This window comes from Oxyura jamaicensis, chromosome 2 (genome assembly GCF_011077185.1).
Source record: "Oxyura jamaicensis isolate SHBP4307 breed ruddy duck chromosome 2, BPBGC_Ojam_1.0, whole genome shotgun sequence".
Lineage (NCBI taxonomy): Eukaryota > Metazoa > Chordata > Aves > Anseriformes > Anatidae > Oxyura > Oxyura jamaicensis.
In genome coordinates, this window is record NC_048894.1 from 154,750,059 (window position 1) to 154,756,203 (window position 6,145).

Consider the following 6,145-nt stretch of genomic DNA (forward strand, 5'->3'; position numbering starts at 1 on the left):
TGGTTTCTGTTGTCTTTCTTACACTGCAGCTGTAGTGTCAAATACTAGAATTACAGGAAAGTCACCTGTGGAATATTCGATGCCCTGAAAAACAGACTTGGTCATGTTTATTTTTAGGTACATAGATCAAGACTCCTTCATTATTTTGCCCTTTCATTCTAAATTAAAGTATTTATCTCTTGAATTTCAAGAGACATGCTTGATACATTCATTCATGAGCTAAAATAAGCTGAAGTGAGCCCACAGAGGAAGAGATTACTATAGGAGAGAGGCTTTTACTACTGCAAAACCAGCCAAATATTTGCAGTGATTCATCCTTTTTCCCCTCTTGTTCAGCAGTAAGTATTTTGGAAGAGCAGAATAAGGAAGGAGCTAATGATACTCCTGGTCCAAAAAGAGATCAAGCCCTTTTTGGGCGACCTGAATCAAATCCTTCATTCCTATAATGTGGCCACAGAAGTGAGAACTGGCCCTGTCCAGCCCAACTGGGGAGCAAGCCCTTTATCTTACGGTTTTATTCTAAAAACATATTTTATGTTGTTTTATTATTTTGTTTATTTTTACATCGGTGCCATTATTTAATATTTACTATTATTTCTGTAAAGGGAAATACTCAGACCTGGGGACCTGTGCTGAGGAAAGGATGGCACCACATCGATTAGGACCATCCTACAGAGGAGGTTGGGTCTGAAAGGAAGCTCAGGAGTCAGCAGTGCCCCAGCCCCAGCTACCTTGCAGCGTGAGCCTCATCCTGAATTGGCCGAATTCAACCACAAAACAGTTAACTTCCCAGTCCTAGGGTGTACAGTAAGCTAGCCACGAGTCAGAAGCCTCCTTTCAGCCTCCACCCTACATTTATCCATGGAGTTGTTTGTGTTTGCTTTTTTCCCAAGGTAGTTTCTTGGCAACCAGTTCCCCTCTTTCCCTTTAAGGTGCCTCCACCCTCCTGAATAACTCGGCTCCCCATTCACTTTTGGGTCCTCTCCCTTGAGCATCCGCAGTGCATAAACATTAGTTCAGTCCCAGCTGTCCTTGGGATTCGGTCAGATGCTTCCCTCTGAAACAAAAACTAACCCTAGTGTTTAGGTTTGTTCGCTCCAAAAACCACTCCCTGGGGATGGTACAAACAGTTCTATGGGGTTTTCTCCCTTTCTCCCGTAAAGTCCTCCAACACCCTCCTAAAAAGCTGCACACCTTCAAAAATAAATAAATAAAGGAAGGAATTTTACAGGCCATGCACATCGCTGCTTTGCACTTCCTTGCATAGCAGCCAGGGATCATTCACCGTGGCAGACAAATTGAGCATCCTCTGTCTTCTCAGGCTTGCTCTTTCCCTGATGATAGACAGAACCCTTTGTGCTTTGGTTTTAAGATGCTGAGTCTTCGATGGCAATACTCAAATTATGCTTGTCCTTTGCTTTTCACTCCAGCCCCATGCTGCTGTATCAGTACAGCTCTTTTGGGGTTGCATTGGGAACTGGATTGTGGAGCTCACCTGGCTCAAAAAAAAAAAAAAAAACAACCATCAGGGTTCTGAAATGTTGCACAGTTTTCTTAAATATAGTTAAAAATTTCTAGATACTTAGTTTTTAGATACTCAAAACCATGCATATCAATTGAAGAAGCTAGAAGGGAGAAGAAAAAAAACAACTCTTTATTAATTTACCTCTTAATCAGAGTGAAATGGAAATACCTGATTGTAATAAAATAGATTAAAGGAACATTCTCATCACTGACTCATCACTCTGTGTCTAAATGAAAACGTTCAGCCCTAAGTGTCCAGAACGTGCAAAGGACAGTCAAGAACATGAGAGTCCTTTCCAGAAAGGCTGTTTTATCCACCTGTGCGTTTCAATAACACCTGCACTTCTGTGGTGTTTCATCTGAAGAGCACAAAGCACATTATAGATGGAGCTAAGTGGATAGCTAAGGTAAGAAGTATTTCATCTACCATTGAGTCAGGTGGCACCTCAACAGGTAAAACATCACGATTAAGGTCAGAAAATGAGTCTGTGTAAAAGCTGGAAGAGAAGCAGGAGAGGTGAATTTAATAGGATCGATAGCAGCCAGCTGCCTTGCTGCAGCTGTGCTCGCGGAACGTTGATCTTATTCTTGTTGATGCAAGTGAAGTTCTTGAGACAAGGAATAGCGCATAAAACCAAACCATTTATCAGCTGTTAAGAGAAATGAGCTGTAAAATGTTAGGCTGTCACAACTGTAATGCAGGCAGCAATTAGTAAGCTTTAAAGGGGCAATGTTTCTCCTCTGCATCTTTCTTGTATGTTCCTATAAAGCTTTGGTCCTATGTAAAGCTCTGCTAGACTCCTTCCTTTGGAAGTGCATATTCTGATCACATAGTACTTATGTCTGGGAAGCTTCCCATCACCTTTTTAAAAATTATAATGCAAAGATCTTTCCATTTTGACATGCTAGACACATTTCTGGAAGCAGAAACACCTCATATCCCTAGAGACCTGAAAAGAGGAATGTATAGCTTCAATACCTGAAGTGAAACTGCTCTGCCTCGGAGGCAACATGAAAACTCCGGCTAGAAGTTAAAAATCTATGAGTTGAAAAACTTTTCAAAAAAAGGCAAATCCAAAAGCCTAAGCTGTGGAGAGAGAATTATAAAGCCATCCTCCTTTCCACCACAAACATCCATTTATTCACATTGGGAGTTGCACAGTAACAGTAAGTGCAGGGTAAAACCATCAGCAGGGTGCCTCAGACACCTCTGGTTCCCCCAGTACTCTTTTATCTGCCTGCTGGTGGCACTCAAAGAGCTACCAAAACAGAATCATCGAATCACAGAATCATCTAGGTTGAAAAAGACCTTCAAGATCATTAAGTTCAACCATCAACCTGACCTACCGAGTCCCATCACTAAACCTTGGTGCCACGTCCACACATCTCTTAAATACCTCCAGGGATGGGGGCTCCACCACTCCCCTGTCCCAACATCTGACCACTCTCTGTGAAGAAATTCTTTCTAATGCCCAATCTAAACCTTCCCTGTTACAGCTTGAGACAGTTTCCTCACATCCTATCACTTCTCACCTGTCTTGGATTCTGTCCCAAAGGGGTAGATGGGTTTAATTTTTAGGTAGTCCTTTGTGGAGCTAGGAGTTGGACTTGATGATTCTTGTGGGTCCCTTCCAGCTTGGGATATTCTGATTCCATGATCCTATCACTCTATGGTCCTATGATAAATAGCCAAATGACTGGAGGAATGGGTAAGCAGCCTTTTTTTCTCTCCACTGCCAGCCTCAATAGAGATACCACATCCTTCTCTAACTGCAGGTGATGGACGAGTCTTCGTGGCAGACCCAATGAAACACATCGCACCTTGAGGTCACACATGGGGAGGTATCAGAATGAATAGCTCATCACTTCTGGTGATATACAGGATGAAATCATGTTTCCCCATGGCAGAACCTTGATTTTCTGTGATCTTGAAGTACCTTTTCCTTCATCCTTTTTACACAAGACCCCAGCTAGCTTTGTCACCTCTGCAGGGGTCCATACTAAAAGGTCACTGCTAGATCAAAATGAATAAGTGTTTTGGGGCATGTTTTTCCCTCCGTTGCCAACCGTACCATATTAAAACTGTAATAAAAAGCATGCACAGTTCACCTGCATGCTTTGTGTTTATCTTTTATCTTAGCCTACTGAAACCCAGCACCATTCCTCTCCCCTTCAGTCACCGTGCTCTTGCTGGTTTTATACTCATCGAAGCAGCAACAGTGCCAGAGCTGCAAGGAAATATTTAAACGCTAATTAACTTCTTAATTCTGTGTGTGGGCAGGCCCCTTCTTTCCCCCGGAGCACAACTGATTTTCAAGATATTTATTTGGGATTTCAGGGTGTTTGCATATTGTGTGCGCTCCCTGTGCATGTGTTGGTATGTGTGTGGGATGCCGCTGGCTCTATCTGCCTGCAGCTGAGCCTGCCTGACATTCCCCTTAGAGCAGGCAAGTTTTCCACTACGAAAGTGAAAAAACCAACTCTCTCTCCTATTTTCTATCAGTCCCAGCAGTAGAGGTGTGCCTGTCCTCTGAGCTGCAGCGAGCTGGTGGCAGTCACTTGGCAGCACCAACACAGGTTCAGCCTGTGCAAACCCTGTGCAACGTTTTTTTTTTTTTTTTTCAAATTTTCCAATGATCCGATATCTGTGAGGTGTTATTGCTGAAGCTAATCTGATTTGCCCTGGGAGGCGGCTAAGCATGTGGCTAGAATTTGTATTAGCGGTTATTAAAATTGCTTGTGTTTCCATACTCCCTTCCCGTTCAGCTTCCCCTCCACATGCTGTGGCACAGAATAAATGGCTGGAGAGCAACAGTAAGCCCCTAAACTGAAAATATGTATAAAATATAACCAGGCTGTGTGTTTCTGTGCTTGTTTCCTGCAAAGAAAGTTCATGCCGCAGACTTCAGGCCTCCAAGCGTTAAAAGCTACTCGCATTAAGAAGAGATTCAAAGATGTTTTATTTTAAAAACCGTGTAGAACTGGCTGTGGCTCAATGACACGGGTCAGAACGTGGCTTTTTCTGCCCTAAAGGAAGGGAGCAAGGCTGCAAGGAGCCCGGTGCACACCCACCGGCAGCGGTTCCTCTGGGCACTGAAGAGCAGAGGCAGCAGTGCTTGAAGGACTTGTTGCTTCACGCCTGCCTGGCAGGAGGCTGCAGGCACCTAAGAATAGGTTGAATCAGCCCAGCTGGAGTTGTCTTCTTCATATATTCTCCTCTGAGCAAGAGCAAGGTGCCGTATGGTCCCTCCAACCTCAAACACACCGCTTGTGGGGCTCCTACAAAGACTCACCTAGGTGCCACAAAGGACCATCTTTTGTAGATCCACATGGAGCCTGACTTGTAAAACAGTTTTCCCTTTGTTTCATTCTGCGTGATTTATTACAACGCTTCAACAAGAGCTCAGTGTCTAACAGGTTTCCAGCAACAGCATGGGCAAAGCTGAGCGTTGACCTTAAATGTTTTTCTCCCCTTGTTGCGTTGCACTTAATAGTGCGTAGTTATACTCCCCGTGCGTTGGGAGAGCAGGAAATTACACAGTAAATGTTAGCAGAGGCTGAAGAATAGGCTTTGATTATCACTTGATAAACCCCTGTAAATCCCATTAACGCTGAGAGCAGTTATGTGGATATACCAGGGGAAAAAGAGACCATTTGCTCTCGAGTGCGTGTAACTAAATAAAAATTTAAGAGCATATAGTGCATAATTATATTAGACTGTAGGTTAATGCTCTTGAATGAAAAATGCCAGATGAGCTGAAATTGCTCTACAGAATAAGAGAAACTCTGGCTGCCCCTGTGTACAGAACCCAGGAGCTCTCAGTGAATGGCCCCAGTATTCCCCACGCTGGCTCTTTATGGGGTCGGGGGCTGATGGAAATGGCCACATCACCGGCTGTGACCTCTGTCAGGACCTGCAGGGCAGAAAACAATGCAGGGAAGACAAGAAGACAAGCCTTGGCACCTAAAAGCTGGTTTTGCGTCCTTTGCTGAACTTATTACTGGCAGCATTTTACTTGCCAAAGCGACCAGCAGGCAACGGCTTAATCAGCGCCTCTCTCACCGTAGGGCAGCCTGCCGCAAGCATCATGGAAGCTCAGGTTTGAGAGCCCGGTGCCAACATACTTTAAATTCCCATTGATACTCACCTCCAGAGCGGTGTCAGAAACGTGTGCCCAGCAGGAAAGCTGTCACCTTCCCACTGAGCAAGAAGGCACCAACCACTGGTACCACTGGCCCCTGACACAAAGATGACACAGCCCCAAAAAAAGGGCCACGAAAGAGAATTGTTATTTGTTTCTTCCTGAAGTTAAGGAAAACAAGCTGCCAGATTCTCTGTAAAGAGCATGGGATCAAAGAAATGCGCATCTCTGCTACAGCTTTCACAGCCCTGTAGAAAAAGCTCTTAGGGGATTACAAGCACGTATTTAAGTTAACACAAGTTCCTGACAACCATTGCATTTTATGGCAAGATGGAACTGATAGAACAAAGTCCATGGACAGGTGCAGAACCCAACTTTTCAGCGCAAACCATCCCTTATTGCCATTTGCTTATAACCCTTCTATGGTTTCAGAAAGCCCCAGTAACACACAAACCCAACCTTTAAAGTTTTTCACGTGA

The 6,145-nt window shown here is 44.1% G+C and overlaps 1 long non-coding RNA gene across 1 annotated transcript; it reads right to left on the reverse strand.

The window, feature by feature from the left end:
• Window positions 1-564: 564 nt before the first annotated feature.
• Window positions 565-5,690, reverse strand: LOC118162929. Its single transcript, XR_004748721.1, has 3 exons — window positions 5,673-5,690; window positions 1,843-2,021; window positions 565-1,495 (listed from the first exon to the last, which is right to left on the reverse strand). It is a non-coding gene; the product is annotated as an uncharacterized LOC118162929 (long non-coding RNA).
• Between the last annotated feature and the right edge of the window lie 455 nt (window positions 5,691-6,145).